The sequence below is a fragment of the Vulpes vulpes genome, unplaced genomic scaffold (assembly GCF_048418805.1).
Source record: "Vulpes vulpes isolate BD-2025 unplaced genomic scaffold, VulVul3 Bu000000642, whole genome shotgun sequence".
NCBI lineage: Eukaryota > Metazoa > Chordata > Mammalia > Carnivora > Canidae > Vulpes > Vulpes vulpes.
This window is the reverse complement of record NW_027325668.1, coordinates 1,046,493-1,065,544: the sequence shown is the minus strand read 5'-3', so window position 1 is coordinate 1,065,544 and position 19,052 is coordinate 1,046,493. Positions and strand designations below refer to the sequence as shown.

General features: G+C 35.8%; 1 long non-coding RNA gene across 4 annotated transcripts in view; it reads right to left on the bottom strand.

The window, feature by feature from the left end:
• Positions 1-11,751, bottom strand: part of LOC140596409 (uncharacterized) — a 76,912-nt gene extending 65,161 nt beyond the window's left edge. For 2 of the 4 annotated variants that reach the window (XR_011998396.1, XR_011998394.1), the window contains exon 1: positions 11,550-11,743. This is a non-coding gene — a long non-coding RNA (uncharacterized lncRNA). Of the gene's footprint in view, positions 1-11,549 lie in introns of all 4 variants that reach the window. The other 2 variants (XR_011998395.1, XR_011998393.1) reach the window with 2 other exon arrangements.
• Between the last annotated feature and the right edge of the window lie 7,301 nt (positions 11,752-19,052).

The following is a 19,052-nucleotide window of genomic DNA, read 5'->3' as shown; positions in this document are numbered from 1 at the left end:
ATGCATCTTTTCTGACCTTAAACTATGAAACCAGAAGTCAACTACAAGAAAAAAATTAGAAAAACCACAAATACTCTATGTTAAAGAACATGCTACCAAACAATGAATGGGTCAACCAAGAAACCAAACAAATAATTCAAAAGGACATGGAAACAAATGAAAATGAAACACAATGGTCCAAAACATTTGGGATGCAGCAAAAGCATTCCCAAGGTGACAGCTGATAGCTACCTCAAGAAGCAAGAACATTCTCAAGTAAACAATCTAACCTTACACCTAAATGAGCTAGAAAAAGAATAAGAGAAACCCCAAAACCAGTAGGAGGAAGGAAATAATAGACATTAGAGCAGAAACAAAGGATATAGAAACCAAGAAACAATAGAACAGATTGATGAAACCAGGAGCTGGTTCTCCAAAAAGATCAACAAAATTAATGAGTCTTGCCAGACTCATTGAGGGGGGAAGGCCTCAAATAAACAAAATCACAAATAGGAGAAATAACCACCAACACCACAAAAATGAAAACAACTGTAAGAGAATATTATGAAAAACTGTATGCCAACAAATTTGACAACCTAGAAGACATAGATGAATGCCTAGAAACAAAACCTACCAAAGCAGGAAGAAATAGAAATTTTGAATGGGTCAATTACCAGCAGGGAGATGGAATCTGTAATCAAAAATCTCCCAACGAACAAAAGTCCAGGACCAAACAGCTTCACAGGCGAATTCTATCAAACTTTTAAAGAGTTAATTATCTATTCTTCTAAAACTATCCCCAAAAAAACAGAAAAAGAAAACTTCCAAATTCATTCCATGAGGCCACTATCATCCTGATACTAAAACCAGATAAAGACACACAGAAAAAAAGAACTACAGGACAATATCTCTGATGAATATAGATGTAAAAGTCTTCAACAAAATACTAACAGAATCCAGAAACACATTTAAAAAATCATTCAACATGATCAGGTAGGATTTATTCCCAGGCTGAAAGGGTGGTTCAAATATTCACAAATCAATCAACATGATATGTCACATCAATATGAAAAAGGATAGAAACCATAGGATCATTTCATGAGACATGAAGTATTTGACAAAGTGAAACAACTAGTTATGATAAAAGCCCTTAACCAAGTCGGTTTAGATGGAACACACCTCAACATAATAAAGGCCATATATGAAAAACCTACAGCATAAATCATCTCAACTGGGAAAAACTGAGAGCTTTCCCCCTGAGGTCAGGAAAAAGACAAAGATGTCCACTCTCACCACAGTTATTTAACATAGTACTGGAAGTCCCAGGCACAGCAATGAGACAACAAAAAGAAAAGCAAGGCATCAAAATTGGTAAGGAAGAAGAAAAACTCCCTCTATTTGCCAATGACACGAGACTATACATAGAAAACCTGAAAAACTCCACCAAAAACTACTAGAACTAATACACAAATTCAGTAAAGTTGGAGTCTACAAAATCAATGGGTGGAAATATGTTACATTTCCATGCACTAATGATGAAGCAGAAGAGAAATTAGTAAAAAATGCCATTTACGATTGCACCAGAATGGTAACTTACCCAGGAATAACCCTAACCAAAGAAGTGAAAGACCTGTACTTTGAAAACTATAAAATATTGATGAAAGAAACTGAAGAGACCACAAAGAAATGGAAAGACATCCCATGCTCATGGATTGAAAGAACAAATATTATTAAAATGTCTATATTACCCAAAACAGAAACTGAGGAAAAAAGAGACAGGCAATTAAAAGACCATGAGGATAGATTAAGGGAAATAAATGACAGCCTTAGGAAGAAAAACCTACGTTTAATTGGGGTTCCCGAGGGCGCCGAAAGGGACAGAGGGCCAGAATATGTATTTGAACAAATCCTAGCTGAAAACTTTCCGAATCTGGGAAGGGAAAGAGGCATTCAGATCCAGGAAATAGAGAGATCCCCCCCTAAAATCAACAAAACCCGATCAACACCTCGACATTTAATAGTGAAGCTTGCAAATTCCAAAGATAAGGAGAAGATCCTTAAAGCAGCAAGAGAAAAAAAGTCCCTGACTTTTATGGGGAGGAATATTAGGGTAACAGCAGACCTCTCCACAGAGACCTGGCAGGCCAGAAAGGGCTGGCAGGATATATTCAGGGTCCTAAATGAAAAGAACATGCAACCAAGAATACTCTATCCAGCAAGGCTGTCATTCAAAATGGAAGGAGAGATAAAGAGCTTCCAAGACAGGCAGGAACTAAAAGAATATGTAACCTCCAAACCAGCTCTGCAAGAAATTTTAAGGGGGACTCTTAAAATTCCCCTTTAAGAAGAAGTTCAGTGGAACAATCCACAAAAACAAGGACTGAATAGATATGATGACACTAAACTCATATCTATCAATAGTAACTCTGAACGTGAATGGGCTTAATGACCCCATCAAAAGGCGCAGGGTTTCAGACTGGATTAAAAAGCAGGACCCATCTATTTGCTGTCTACAAGAGACTCATTTTAGACAGAAGGACACCTACAACCTGAAAATAAAAGGTTGGAGAACCATTTACCATTCAAATGGTCCTCAAAAGAAAGCAGGGGTAGCCATCCTTATATCAGATAAATTAAAATTTACCCTGAAGACTATAGTGAGAGATGAAGAGGGACACTATCTCATACTCAAAGGATCTATCCAACAAGAAGACTTAACAATTCTCAATATATATGCCCCAAATGTGGGAGCTGCCAAATATTTAAACCAATTAATAACCAAACTGAAGAAATACTTTGATAATAATACACTTATACTTGGTGATTTCAATCTAGCTCTTTCTATACTAGATAGGTCTTCTAAGCACAACATATCCAAAGAAACGAGAGCTTTAAATGATACACTGGACCAGATGGATTTCACAGATATCTACAGAACTTTACATCCAAACTCAACTGAATACACATTCTTCTCAAGTGCACATGGAACTTTCTCCAGAATAGACCACATACTGGGTCACAAATCGGGTCTGAACCGATACCAAAAGATCGGGATAGTCCCCTGTATATTCTCAGACCATAATGCCTTGAAATTAGAACTTAATCACAACAAGAAGTTTGGAAGGACCACAAACACATGGAGGTTAAGGACCATCCTGCTAAAAGATGAAAAGGTCAACCAGGAAATTAAGGAAGAATTGAGAAGATTCATGGAAACTAATGAGAATGAAGATACAACCGTTCAAAATCTTTGGGACGCAGCAAAAGCAGTCCTGAGGGGGAAATACATCGCAATACAAGCATCCATTCAAAAACTGGAAAGAACTCAAATTCAAAAGCTCACCTTACACATAAAGGAACTAGAGAAAAAGCAACAAATGGACCCCACCCCCAGCAGAAGAAGACAGTTAATTAAAATTCGAGCAGAACTAAATGATATCGAGACCAAAAGAACTGTGGAACAGATCAACAGAACCAGGAGTTGGTTCTTTGAAAGAATTAATAAGATAGATAAACCATTAGCGAACCTTATTAAAAAGAAGAGAGAGAAGACTCAAATTAATAAAATCATGAATGAGAAAGGAGAGATCACTACCAACACCAAGGAAATACAAACGATTCTAAAAACATATTATGAACAGCTGTATGCCAATAAATTAGGAAATCTAGAAGAAATGGATGCATTCCTGGAAAGCCACAAACTACCAAAACTGGAGCAGGAAGAAATAGAAAACCTGAACAGGCCAATAACCAGGGAGGAAATTGAAGCAGTCATCAAAAACCTCCCGAGACACAAGACTCCAGGGCCAGATGGCTTCCCAGGGGAATTCTATCAAACGTTTAAAGAAGAAATCATACCTATTCTACTAAAGCTGTTTGGAAAGATAGAAAGAGATGGAGTACTGCCAAATTCGTTCTATGAGGCCAGCATCACCTTAATTCCGAAACCAGACAAAGACCCCACCAAAAAGGAGAATTACAGACCAATATCCCTGATGAACATGGATGCAAAAATTCTCAACAAGATACTAGCCAATAGGATCCAACAACACATTAAGAAAATTATTCACCATGACCAAGTAGGATTTATCCCTGGGACACAAGGCTGGTTCAACACTCGTAAAACCATCAATGTGATTCATCATATCAGCAAGAGAAAAACCAAGAACCATATGATCCTCTCATTGGATGCAGAGAAAGCATTTGACAAAATACAGCATCCATTCCTGATCAAAACACTTCAGAGTGTTGGGATAGAGGGAACTTTCCTCGACATCTTAAAAGCCATTTACGAAAAGCCCACAGCAAATATCATTCTCAATGGGGAAGCACTGGGAGCCTTTCCCCTAAGATCAGGAACAAGACAGGGATGTCCACTCTCACCACTGCTGTTCAACATAGTTCTGGAAGTCCTCGCCTCAGCAATCAGACAACAAAAAGACATTAAAGGCATTCAAATTGGCAAAGAAGAAGTCAAACTCTCCCTCTTCGCCGATGACATGATACTCTACATAGAAAACCCAAAAGCCTCCACCCCAAGATTGCTAGAACTCATACAGCAATTTGGTAGCGTGGCAGGATACAAAATCAATGCCCAGAAATCAATGGCATTTCTATACACTAACAATGAGACTGAAGAAAGAGAAATTAAGGAGTCAATCCCATTTACAATTGCACCCAAAAGCATAAGATACCTAGGAATAAACCTTACCAAGGAGGTGAAGGATCTATACCCTAAAAACTATAGAACACTTCTGAAAGAAATTGAGGAAGACACAAAGAGATGGAAAAATATTCCATGCTCATGGATTGGCAGAATTAATATTGTGAAAATGTCAATGTTACCCAGGGCAATTTACACGTTTAATGCAATCCCTATCAAAATACCATGGACTTTCTTCAGAGAGTTAGAACAAATTATTTTAAGATTTGTGTGGAATCAGAAAAGACCCCGAATAGCCAGGGGAATTTTAAAAAAGAAAACCATAGCTGGGGGCATCACAATGCCAGATTTCAGGTTGTACTACAAAGCTGTGGTCATCAAGACAGTGTGGTACTGGCACAAAAATAGACACATAGATCAATGGAACAGAATAGAGAACCCAGAAGTGGACCCTGAAATGTATGGTCATCTAATATTCGATAAAGGAGGAAAGACTATCCATTGGAAGAAAGACAGTCTCTTCAATAAATGGTGTTGGGAAAATTGGACATCCACATGCAGAAGAATGAAACTGGACCACTCTCTTTCACCATACACAAAGATAAACTCAAAATGGATGAGAGATCTAAATGTGAGACAAGAGTCCATCAAAATCCTAGAGGAGAACACAGGCAACACCCTTTTTGAACTCGGCCACAGTAACTTCTTGCAAGATACATCCACAAAGGCAAAAGAAACAAAAGCAAAAATGAACTATTGGGACTTCATCAAGATAAGAAGCTTTTGCACAGCAAAGGATACAGTCAAAAAAACTAAAAGACAACCTACAGAATGGGAGAGGATATTTGCAAACGACATATCAGATAAAGGGCTAGTTTCCAAAATCTATAAAGAACTTATTAAACTCAACACCAAAGAAACAAACAATCCAATCATGAAATGGGCAAAAGACATGAAGAGAAATCTCACAGAGGAAGACATGGACATGGCCAACATGCACATGAGAAAGTGCTCTGCTTCACTTGCCATCAGGGAAATACAAATCAAAACCACAATGAGATACCACCTCACACCAGTGAGAATGGGGAAAATTAACAAGGCAGGAAACAACAAATGTTGGAGAGGATGCGGAGAAAAGGGAACCCTCTTACACTGTTGGTGGGACTGTGAACTGGTGCAGCCACTCTGGAAAACTGTGTGGAGGTTCCTCAAAGAGTTAAAAATAGACCTGCCCTACGACCCAGCAATTGCACTGTTGGGGATTTACCCCAAAGATTCAGATGCAACGAAACGTCGGGACACCTGCACCCCGATGTTTCTATCAGCAATGGCCACAATAGCCAAACTGTGGAAGGAGCCTCGGTGTCCATCGAAAGATGAATGGATAAAGAAGATGTGGTTTATGTATACAATGGAATATTACTCAGCGATTAGAAACGACAAATACCCACCATTTGCTTCAACGTGGATGGAACTGGAGGGTATTATGCTGAGTGAAATAAGTCAATCGGAGAAGGACAAACAGTGTATGTTCTCATTCATTTGGGGAATATAAATAATAGTGAAAGGGAATATAAAGGAAGGGAGAAGAAATGTTGGGAAATATCAGGAAGGGAGACAGAACATAAAGACTCCTAACTCGGGGAAACGAACTAGGGGTGGTGGAAGGGGGGAGGAGGGCGGGTGTTGGAGGGGAATGGGTGACGGGCACTGAGGTGGACACTTGACAGGATGAGCACTGGGTGTTTTTCTGTATGTTGGTAAATTGAACACCAATAAAAATTAATTTAAAAAAATAATAATAATAAAAAAAAATAAAAAATAAATAAAAAAAAAATGTCTATATTACCCAAAACAATCTACATAGTTAATGCAATGCCTATCAAAACACCAACAGCATTTTTCACAGAGCTAGAACAAAAACATCATAAAATTTACATAGAATCACAAAAGACTCTTAATAGCCAGAGCAATTTTGAAAAAAGAAAAGCAAAGCTGGGATGCCTAGGTGGCTCAGTGGTTGAACATCTAACTTTGACCCAGGACCTGATCCCTGGGTCCTGGGATTGAGTTCTACATCAGGCTCACCGCCTGCTTCTCCCTCTGCCTATGTCTCTGCCTCTCTCTGTGTGTCTCTCATGAATAAATAAATAAAATCTTAAAAAGAAAAGAAAAAAAAGCTGAAGGCCTCACAATCCCAGGCTTCAGGTTATATTGCAGAGCTATAATAATCAAAACAATATGATAGTCACACAAAAATAGACACATAGATTAATAGGATAGAAAGACCAAAAATAAAACCACAATTATATGGTCAATTAATCTTTGACAGAGTAGGAAAGAATATCAAATGGTAAAAAAGAATATCTCTTCAAGGAATGGTGTTGGGAAAACTGGACAGCAGCATGCAAAACTATGAAACTGCATCACTCTCTTTTACCATACATAAAAGTAAACTCCAAATAGATTAAAGACCTAATTGTGAGTCCTGAAACCATCAAAATCCTAGAGGAGAGCACAGGCAATAATGTTTCTGACACTGACTGTAACAACATTTTTCTAGATATGTATCCTGAGGCAAGAGAAACAAAATCAAAAATAAACTATTGATACTACATCAAAATAAAAAGCTTCTGCATGGCAAAGGAAAGAATCAACAAAACTAAAAGGTAACCTACTGAATGTGAGAAGATATTTTGCAAATAACATGTCCAATAAAGGGTTAGTATTCAGAATATATACTTTCACAACTCAACACCCCAAAAATGAATAATCCAATTAAAAATGGGCAAATCACTTGAATGGACATTTCTCCAAAGAAAACAACCAGATGGTCAACAGACATATAAAACGATGCTCAGCATCACTGATCATCAGGGAAATGCAAATCAAAACCAAAATGAGATTCCACCCCATAACCTATCAGAATGGCAAAAATAAAAAACACAAGAAACAACAGGTGTTGGTTAGGATGTGGAGAAAAAGCAACACTCATGTACTGTTCATGGGAATGCAAACTGGTGCAGCCACTGTGGAAAACAGTAAGGAGTTTCCTCAAAACTTTAAAATAGAACTGCCCTATGATCCAGTAATCACTCTACTGGATTTTTACCCCTCAAAATACAAAAACACTAATTCAAAGGGATACAGGCACCCCAATGTGTGTGGGAGCATTATTTACAATAGCCAAACTATGAAAGCAGCCCAGTGCCCACTAATAATGAATAGATAAAAAAGTAGTGTGTGTGCATGCTTGCACGGGCACACACTGTGTGTAATGGAATATTATTCACCCATAAAAAAGAATGAAATCATGTTTTTTGCAACGATATGGATAGATCTAGAGAGAAAAATGGTAAGTGAATTAAGTCAGTCAAAGACAAATACCATATAGATAACACATGATTTCACTCATCAGGGGAATTTAAGAAACAAAACAAATGAGCAAAGGAAAAAAAAAAAGAGAGTGGCAGAAACTAAGGAACAGATTTTTAACTAAATAGACAAATTGATAGCTACCAGAGTGGAGGTGGCTGGGGCAATGGGGAAACAGCAGATGGGGATTAAGGAATACACTTGTGATGAAGAGTGATGCATAGAATTGTTGAATCACTGTATTGTACACTTGAAACTAATATAACACTTTATGTGAACTATCCTGGAATTGAAATAAAATAAGGAAATGTATATTCACATAATATGATGACTTTGGTTAATAAGGTATTACATGATTGAAAATTGCAAAGATATCTGTTAAAAATTCTCAGCATAAGAAAAAAGATTGCAACTGTGTAAGAAGACGGATGTTAGCTAAACTTATTGTGGTAAACATTTCTAAATATACATATATACAAATAAAAAATAAGAACCTTTCTATAGTGTATTCTCTCTATATATATTTATATATTGTGTTACTAATAAATGCTATCACAAATTCTTACAACCTTTTCTTAATAAGTTCTTATAGCAAAGTGTTTTTTATTTTTCTTCATGTAAGAAGATTATGATATTATTACCCTGATATTTAAAGAATGTTCATTATGGGAATTTTAAGAGGGAAAGTGAGCAAGTAAATATTCTAATAAAAAAGGTGAAATAAATTCAATAGACGCAGAATATCAACCACAAATATGCATTTAAAAAATAAAGCAACTAAATTTAATGATGTATCAATGGATAAACCTAGTTCTAAGAACATTTATATTTAATGGAAGAACTATTCTTGGGACATAGAATGTTAAAACATCTTAACTATTCCTCACCTGATATAAACTACCACCATTTTAGTTCAGAAAACTGTGATTTTGAACAAACTATGGATTTTCCTCCTTATGTTCACAGAATACCAATGATAGCAGACAGGAAAATTTATGCCATGTGTCCCTGTTAATTAAGCTCCCTTGCTTGTAAGCCATTTCAAGAATTGGAGAGAAATCTCAATTCAAAAGTCTCCAGATATTAACTCATGGTTAAATCATTTCTATTACTTTAATAAATATGATTTTAATTTGCAAGAGCTCTTTTAAGAAATGGTTAACATACACAATAGATTCTCCTTTGAAACTGGTACCCCAACTAGGGCACTGATAATTTTGCATTTATATATTTATATTTATTTAATTTTGCCTTATTATACATATATAAAATGAAACTAACATAACACTGTGCTATATATATATACTAATATGAAAATGTATTATATATATACTACATAATACACACTCACACACCACACAGGCAAGCTTGGACTCAATAGTATTATCCCAATTCTTAAATGGATATATAATTAATTGTCATTAATACTGTGCATTTTGTTATGCCAGAAAGATCCAGGTTATTAGAATTCTGAGTTCCACTGATTCCTAAATGTATTACATTTTATAGGTGGAAAATTGAGCTCATTGAATATTGTTTGAAATGAAGAGCCTCATTCTCAGGCCTCTGTTTCCTTCACTAGGAGGTGCTGAAGGGTTCTTGGGGCAAAACTGGATTTCACAACCTTTGGAAGAAACAATGGCTATCTTCTTTGTGTCCCAGCCTGGTTTAAAATGATTCAGGGAGGGATCCCTGGGTGGCACAGCGGTTTGGCGCCTGCCTTTGGCCCAGGGCGCGATCCTGGAGACCAGGGATCGAATCTCACGTCGGGCTCCCGGTGCATGGAGCCTGCTTCTCCCTCTGCCTGTGTCTCTGCCTCTCTCTCTATCTCTCTGTGACTATCATAAATAAAAAATAAAAAATAAAAAAAAATAAATTAAAAAAAATAAAATAAAATGATTCAGGGAGACTGTGCCTCTGAATGGTCATATCAAGGCCAAACCACAAATTAATCTGAAATTTGGTCACTGAGGCATCTACTCCAAAATATTAATTGGAAGCCTTCTGTGGATCTAGCTCCATCGTAGGCAAAGTTGGTTGGTTTGAGTATTCTTTTCCAAAGAATCTTTTCTTTACCTTTTTTTAAAAAATATATTTTAGTTATTCACGAGAGAGAGAGAGGTAGAGACACAGGCAGAGGGAGAAGCAGACACCTCGCAAGGAGCCCAATGTGGGATTCGATCCCAGGGCTGGGGATCATGCACTGAGCCAAAGGCAAATGGTCATCTGCTGAGCCACCCAGGCGTCACTGGGGAATCTTTTCTTTTTTAAGAATTTATTTATTTTAGAGAGAGTGGGAGCAGCGGGAGGGGCAAAGGGAGAGGGACAAGCAGACTCCCACTGAGCAGGGATCCCGATGTGTGGCTCAATACCCAGACCTTGAGATCAAAACATGAGCCAAAGTCAGATGCTTAACCAACTGAGCCACTCAGGCGCTCCTGCGTGTTATTTTCATAATGTCTCAGTGGCAGAAATTAATGCCAAGTTGTGGGTGGCACTAGGATCATATATACCAATAAAGTACCTTAAAGACTAAGAACCCCAGAATATCAGTTGCATTGTCAAGAGTTAGAACACAGTGAATAGAATTAAATTTCTTTTAAAAGAGCCAAGAGTGCTTAGTGGTTAAACAATCTTTAGATCAGACAGCCTGACTTTGTAATGTGATCTGCCACATATAATCCTGGACAATTTATGCAATCTCTCCACATATCACATCTCGAAAAGGAGGATGACAGAGTCACTATGTATAACAAAGTTAGGAAATAAATAGGTGCTGTCCTTGAAGCATTTTCTATTGCAGTTGACAAATGACAAAGACTTCATAAATTTTAGCCATCATGATTAGGTTCCAGGTAGTGGAACTTGGGAGGATGAGAAGAATTAGCACAGAGGAGCTAAGAAAAAAATCATTTCAGCTAATAGAGTGTGAGTAAAGGCTTACATTAAAGAAATTCAATACACAACCTTCATCATCCTGTATAATCTAGTTGCTACCTACCTCTCTAAACTCCTTTCAAGACATCTCAACTACATTCATTGTCATTTAGCTACACTGGCATTCACTCTGTTAAACATGCTCTGATTATTCCCGCCTTCAGATTGTCACACATACTCTTTACTTTTTATTTGCCTAAAAACTGTTCATTCTTCAAGTTTTAATTTAATGTCTCTTCTTCAGGAATACCTTCACTGAAACAGACACTCATCCCAATTTGAATGATGTGGGAAACAAAGGCAGAAGAAAAATTATTAAACTTCCTTACCATCTACAGCACACTGACAAGTCCATGAAAAAGGCAGACCAACATTCCTCCAGGGACTCAACTGTTTCAATGTTAAAACTTTGCTAAAGGCAAAAGACAACCTTCCCGGGAGGCCTTTCCCCCGGGAAGGTCGGTGCAGCTCCTGCTCCTCCGGGACGGGGCTCTCCTGTCCTGGGGACACTCGCCCCGGCCCCAGCCCGGCTCCACGCGGGCCCCTCCCCCTTGGAGGCCTTTTGTTCCTTTATTTCTTTTTCCCGTCTTCCTACCTTGATAGAAGCGCGAACTCTTCTCACTGTAGCGTTCCAGCTGGTCTCTCTTTAAATCTCAGGCCGAATTCGTAGATTTTCAGGATGATTTGAATGTTTTCTAGGTAATTTGTTGAGGACAAGTGACTTGGGGACCCTACTCTGCCGCCATCTTGCCCCTCCCTCCCATTATTTTTGTTTTGATTCGATTATTTTCTATTCGATTTGATTTTTTTCATGTCGATTTGATTATTTTGTTTTCGATTTGATTTTCATTTCGATTGATTATTTTCGTTTCGATTTCATCATTTTCTATTCTATTCGATTATTTTAGTTACTATTTGATTACTTTCGATTCGATTCCATTATTTTCATGTCGATTTGATTATTTTGGTTTCGTTTCTATTATTTTCGTTTCGATTGATTATTTTCGATTCGATTTGATTATTTTTGATTCAATTTGATTATTTTTGTTTCGATTTGATTATTTTTGATTCGATTTGATTTTTTTCATGTCAATTTGATTTTAGTTTCGATTTGATTATTTTCAATTCGATTTGATTTTTTTCATGTCGATATGATTTTAGTTTCGATTTGATTATTTTCGATTCGATTTGATTTTTTTCATGTGGATTTGATTATTTTGGCTTCGATTTGATTTTCATTTCGATTGATTATTTTCGTTTCGATTATGTTTTTATTCGATTCGATTATCTTCGTTTTGATTCGATTATTTTCGTTTCGATTCAGTTCCATTCCATTCGATATTTATCAATTCGATGCGATTTGATTTTCTTCAATTCGATTCGATTCCATTCCATTTTTTTCATTTCGATTTGATTATTTTTCTTTTGACTGTATTCTTTTTATTCCATTCGATTATTTTCGTTTTGATTCGATTTTCATTTCGATTGGATTATTTTTGTTTCAACTCAATTATTTTCGTTTCAACTCGATTGTTTTTGATTCGATTCGATTATTTTCGTTTCAATTCGAATTTTTAAATCGATTCGTTTATTTTCACTTCGATTTGATTATTTACATTTCGATTCAATTATTTTCGATTCGATTCGATTATTTTCATTTCGATTCGATTATTTTCGATTCGACTCGATTATTGTTGATTTGATTCGATTATTTTGGTTTCAATTTGATTACTTTTGATTCTATCTGATTATTTTCGTTTCGATGTGATTATTTTCGATTCAATTCGATTATTTTCATTTTGATTGATTATTTTGGTTTCGATTCGATTATTTTCGTTTTGATGCGATTTTTTTCGTTTCGATTCGCTTATTTTCGTTTCGATTATGTTTTTATTCGATTCGATTATCTTCGTTTTGATTCGATTATTTTCGTTTCGATTCAATTCCATTCCATTCGATATTTATCGATTTGATGCGATTTGATTTTCTTCAATTCGATTCGATTCCATTCCATTTTTTTCATTTCGATTTGATTATTTTTCTTTTGATTGTATTCTTTTTATTCCATTCGATTATTTTCGTTTTGATTCGATTTTCATTTCGATTGGATTATTTTTGTTTCAACTCAATTATTTTCGTTTCAACTCGATTGTTTTTGATTCGATTCGATTATTTTCGTTAATGATATCCTGAAACATGAAAACACTAACTGACAGCCTACCTATGTCAGTTTTCTTACAGAGAAGTGTATTAAGCAAACAATTTCTTTTCAAGGAAATCTATCTTATTTCTTTTGTGTTAAAGCTTAATTCAATTTTTAGCATTTCTTTTTTTTTTTTTTTAATTTTTTTTTTTTTTTTAATTTATGATAGTCACAGAGAGAGAGAGAGAGGCAGAGACACAGGCGGAAGGAGAAGCAGGCCCCATGCACCGGGAGCCTGATGTGGGATTCGATCCCGGGTCTCCAGGATCGCGCCCTGGGCCAAAGGCAGGCGCCAAACCGCTGCGCCACCCAGGGATCCCAATTTTTAGCATTTCAAATAATTAAAATGTTTTCCTTGAGCTTCTGTATTTTATGACTTTTTGATATGACATCAACTCAAATTGTACAAAATTTTACCACTTTAAATTCTGACTCAATAATAGTAAGAATTTTGGAAAATGAAAAAGCCAGGTACAGAGCCTTTTAAAGCACATAGTAACATAAAGATTTCATATTATCTTAAATGTTAAAAAAAGGGAAGTTGTACAGTATGATAAAAGTTAACTGCTTAGAAGAAAGTTTTTTCTGCTGTATGAAAATACTGCTGAAAACAAACATGTAAGATCACTATAAACTTAGCTGGTTAATAAAAAGTAATGCTACTAGAATACTGTATCTTACCTAATGCACTTATTGAATGAAAGTGTTTTAAGAAGTCACTGAGACACAAAGATGACAGAACAGCACCACCTAGTTCTCTATATAAAAGTTTAAAATATGTATGCATCTCTGACTTACTTCAGAGAACTGAATATACTCTCAAAAATAAGTCATTTAATATAAAACTATATGCTTGCAAATTATTACCTGCAACAGAGCATTTACTTCAATTGCTTTGATTTTAACGTTTCATTTAAAAGAAAAAGCAAAATTAAAGATAACAGTTAAGCTGAGGTTTTTTAGTTGTGCAAGGCACTGCATTCTGTAATCCAGATAAGTAAATCTCTAAGTAGACTAACTGTACATGCTTGACCACCACCATTATGATTTCCAAAAGTATATATCTTTTTTTTTTTTATTCTATCTACTACAAGATATATATATCATCTACCCCGGGGACACCGATGGACAATAAATAATAATATAAAAACACCATATGACCTGTTAGGAATATGACCTCATGTGCATGTTGAGGTCATCAATCAAAGTTAAATACTAAAAGAAATAATATAAAGATATCGAGAATATTTGTATCCCACTCATTATTTTACATATTCCAACATTTCACACAACTGTATATACAATTCATTTTATTTTTAAAGTTTTTAAGTGGTATTCTCATCTATTCTCCAGCTTTATTTATCAGGTGATTCTTATTTCAGCCATATTCAGGGCAGCTTGAGCAGGAGGAAATATTTCAAGAACAACATTTCATCGGCAGTCTCGAGAAGCCATATACTAGTAGCACAGGTTTTAATCAGGCACAATGTAGTATTGTAATATAAGCAAGGGACAGAGTTTTAATATATATGACACAGTATAAGGAGCATTGTTTCTGGATAGGACACCTTAAAAATGTTTTCCCTGAGGCATCAGCAGCTCTTTAAATGACTGTCACTGGTAACATCAGAATTGCTCAAGCAGAACTTCAGCTCTAAAAAAACTAAATATTGTTGCTTGTTACATAGATTCTTCTCACAGACCTCTTCTCCCCTACATTCCCTCTGCTGACCTGGTCATCTACTGTTCTGGCCCACTGAGCCTTTATGAAATTAAATGAATCATCCTCTTGAACAAATCAGTTAGAATAGACCATGCTTGAATATTTCTTGTTCACTTGTCAGCTTCTTTCAAGTTGTATTAATAAAAAAAAAAGAAAGAAACTGGAATCATACTGAGAATGTTTTCAGGATAAACAACTGGAGGAAATGAGAGCTCTTTAGGCCAAACTTAAATAAAAAAAAAATGTTAAAAGCTCAGTGAGGCTTATAGTAATGCTCTTAAATCAGTGATTTCATATTTTCATTGATACATCCACATTAGGTAACTATTGAAAACATATTACTATAAAAATGGATTTTTTATTTTAGAAAATAAGCTAGGGTGTTACATATTTTTGTGTAACTAGTGTCTCAGCTACTAGACTATTAACCCCATGAGGGTGGAAACCGTTTTCCACCTTGTTACTGTGTATATCTAACATTTAAAACAGTGCCTGCAAGTAGATATTGGTTTAAAAAAATTAAACAGTGAATGAGTAAGTTATGCTTAAGAAAACCAAAGCCTATGAAGAATAAAATGATTATAGAAATTTACACATGCACACATTGAATAATGCACAAAAGCAAAATTCAATTTAAAATTGAAACAGTCTATTTTCTTATAATAAAAATGGCTAATGGAATGAGAGCTGGTGTTGTATGAAAGTGATGAATCACTGAATTCTGCTTCTGAAACCAATGTTGTGCTGTATTACTACCTATAATTTAAGTAAAAAATTTAAAGAGAAAAAAAATAAAATAAAGGACTAACAGCAAAAATTTACTAATTTTTGAAGTTGATATCTACGGATGTAATTTCATGAGAAAGGCATGTATGACCCAAGCTCAGGCTGATGACTACAAAACTAATTCATAAAACTCATTGACAGAGACAGAAAGCTCTGAAATTTATGTAGACATATGTATCAGAATAAAAATCTCTTTACAGTGTAAAATCTTAACTGAATAATGCACGGGTAGATATCAAAAATTAAATTTTAGTAAAAGGTATTTTTTAAGACTACACAGTGAATGTTACACTGTGTTACAAACTATTTTTAGGTGGAAAGTGAAAAGAGATATGCCATTTCTGTAGTCTTCAATCATCCATAATATTCTTCTACAACCCATGACCAAAGAATGAGTGTGATTCCAGTTTCTCAGTCTACAGAAGAAACTGCAGAAGTAACTTGCTTGGTTACTGGGTGTCTCGGTCAGTTAAGCATCTGACTCTCGATTTTGACTGGGGTCATGATTTCAGGGTTGTGAGATCAAGCCCCCCATTGGGCTAACGCTGGAGATGGAGCCTACTTAAGATTTCCTCTCTCCCTCTCCCTCCCCCTCACACAGAAAAGAAGAAAGCAAAAGAAAGTAACTCGCCCAAGGTCTCTAAAATAGTGGCATGGTGTAGATGAGAACTGAGGCCTTTTCATTCCTACCATTATGTCTTGCTGCTGCAGGGCACTTCCAAAATTCAGAGTTTGAGTTAGTCCAGCGATATCTCCTCGCTGTACAGAATATGGAACCTACCACCACGAGGCCAGAGTCTTTACTGTGCCTCCACGCTAGCAGTAGTTTGGCATGGCTGCTGCGTATGTTCTCCTGAAGGATCAGGGCTGTGATTCATGCCTCCTCCCCTGTCACAAGTTACTCCCATTCTCTGTTCAGTCCCCCAAGATGATATGAAAGTTTTCAGAGGAAATTATCTCTAACACCTGATCAAGTTTACTACTGGCTTGTGATAAGACCATCATTAAATGATAGGAAGACTGTCTTCCCAACTTGTCCACACCCATCCATCAAACAAAGTTGTGGTATTACAAAATACACTTTCAGGCTGTCCTGTCCTTCAAGGATAACTTGATGTTCTGCTTTGTTGGTCGTCTGTACTTGTGGAGCCAATAAAATTCGGTAAAGCGAAGTGAAGGTTTAAAATAAATCTGACCTTACTGAACTCTACTAGATCTCTAAAAAACTATGAACTTATCACTGTATAAATACTTTCATCTTAGCTATTCCACGGAAGTGAAAGGATAGGGAGGATTGAAGTTTCAGAATACGATTAGTCTTACCTCACCCATAGCATTTTTATGTTTAAAGAAAAAAATGCAGGCCAATGGGCATGAAACTATCATATGTAAATTTTACTTGGCCTTTTAAAGATATGTTTTTTATATTAAAACTAGATATATAACTTTATATATTAAAAATATATAATTTTTACTGAACACACTTCATTTTCATGCTAGTTAGCATCAGGTCTTTCCATAAAGACATTGTTCAGTATTCTTTTGAAGAATATAACGGATATTGTTTTTAATTTGGTGACTCTGGACAAAAACTTTGGCCTGAAATGCTTTCCTTCTATCAAATTAAAAAAATTCATTTTCTGAGTGGGTCATTATGACTAAAACTCTTGAGAAATAAACAGGTATAACTCTTCCTCACATTTCCAGTGTTTCTGATATTAAGTGGTTACACATTAAAAAATCATGTCACTTCTATAAATGGATTTACAAGAATATTCTCTATATAATAAAAATTCAGTAACATATTATAATATTTTTTTCACCATAACAGGGAAACAGTCAACAAAAACTGCTTCTGAATCTACCTTCCTGTTTATTCCCTAGGCTCTGTAAAGTCAGTCAGTAAGGGCCGAACCGAAGCCACATTAGAAGGTTATTCTGCAGCTGTTGCATCACATTGACAGTCACAGTTTAACATAAAGAAGATTCTAAGTACAGCAGCTATGGGTGAATATAATTCTTAATATCAACTCCATAAAGTGGTAACAACATTTAATAAATTGAACTAGTTTAATCTGCTTGGGATATTTTTATTTACTGAATGTGCATTTCTACACAATGACGATAGAGTGATTTCAGCACCTTCCATCAGGTAAATCTTTTTTTTTTAAATTTTTTATTTATTTATGATAGTCACAGAGAGAGAGAGAGAGAGGCAGAGACATAGGCAGAGGGAGAAGCAGGCTCCATGCCCCGGGAGCCCGATGTGGGATTCGATCCCAGGTCTCCAGGATCGCGCCCTGGGCCAAAGGCAGGCGCCAAACTGCTGCGCCACCCAGGGATCCCCCATCAGGTAAATCTTACGTTAGCCTAGTCAATAATACCTTTTCAGATGCCCAAAGTCATGAAACAGTTAAAAATCCAAAAGATATCAAGAAATTGATTTTCTAAATTTGAAGAAAAATTCTATGGCTTTAAAGAAAAGCTATATTTCCCTGGGACTTTTAAGAAAAAGCATTCTTAAAACACTTTATGTGGCATTAAAGTCACTACGAATTGTAGAAAGTCTTTTTTCCCTTGGTGTTCAGCTCCCAGTAAGTATATTTAAATTCTCTTCAAAAAGCAGTTAATATTCCCATCCTACCACCCACGGTCTTTCAAAATGCTAAAAGGGAAATAAATCAAATTCAACCACAGCAAACATGTGTCTTCAATTGCAGAAGTATGACTAAGTATCAAGAAAAACCCCAAAACATTTAGGATTTTCTTTAAAAGGCCTTTCAAATAAAATGGATGTAATCTTCCCAAGTCAAATTAAGTGAAGTGCACCCTGAATCCATACTTCAGAGAAGATTCCCAGAACATCTACTCCACAGCTTTGGCAATAACAAAAGCAGGTCAGTCCCCACTGATAATCTGGCAGATCAAGGTCAGTTTGTAATTCCTCTTTGTTCATACATTTATCCGGAAATACTGGTTACTCTAAGTAGAACAGTAAGATGATTTGGTTTCATGTTTACCTAAAGCCATCATCAGGAATATTTGGAGGGCTACAGATAGAAATCTTTAATAAGTAAAGAAAAAAAAAAAAAAAAAAGACAAGGGGTTATGATGCCCGGAGAAATCAGGGAGATTCAAAGCTATGAGATGAATGTTTTCAGTGCAAATTCGAATTGCTTGCCCTAATTGAAAGCAATGGTCTCATAGTTTTGTGAAGGATGTCATTATTCAGAATTGTTTGTGTTTCTTAGTAGCCATTTTTTTGTACTCTCTCTGTACCTTAAATACGAATAAACATTCATTGCAAATATTTATTCTATTCAGAATAGTGTATTGGCACTTTGGCAGTTATAACATAAATACTTAAATATTATTTGGATCCAAGT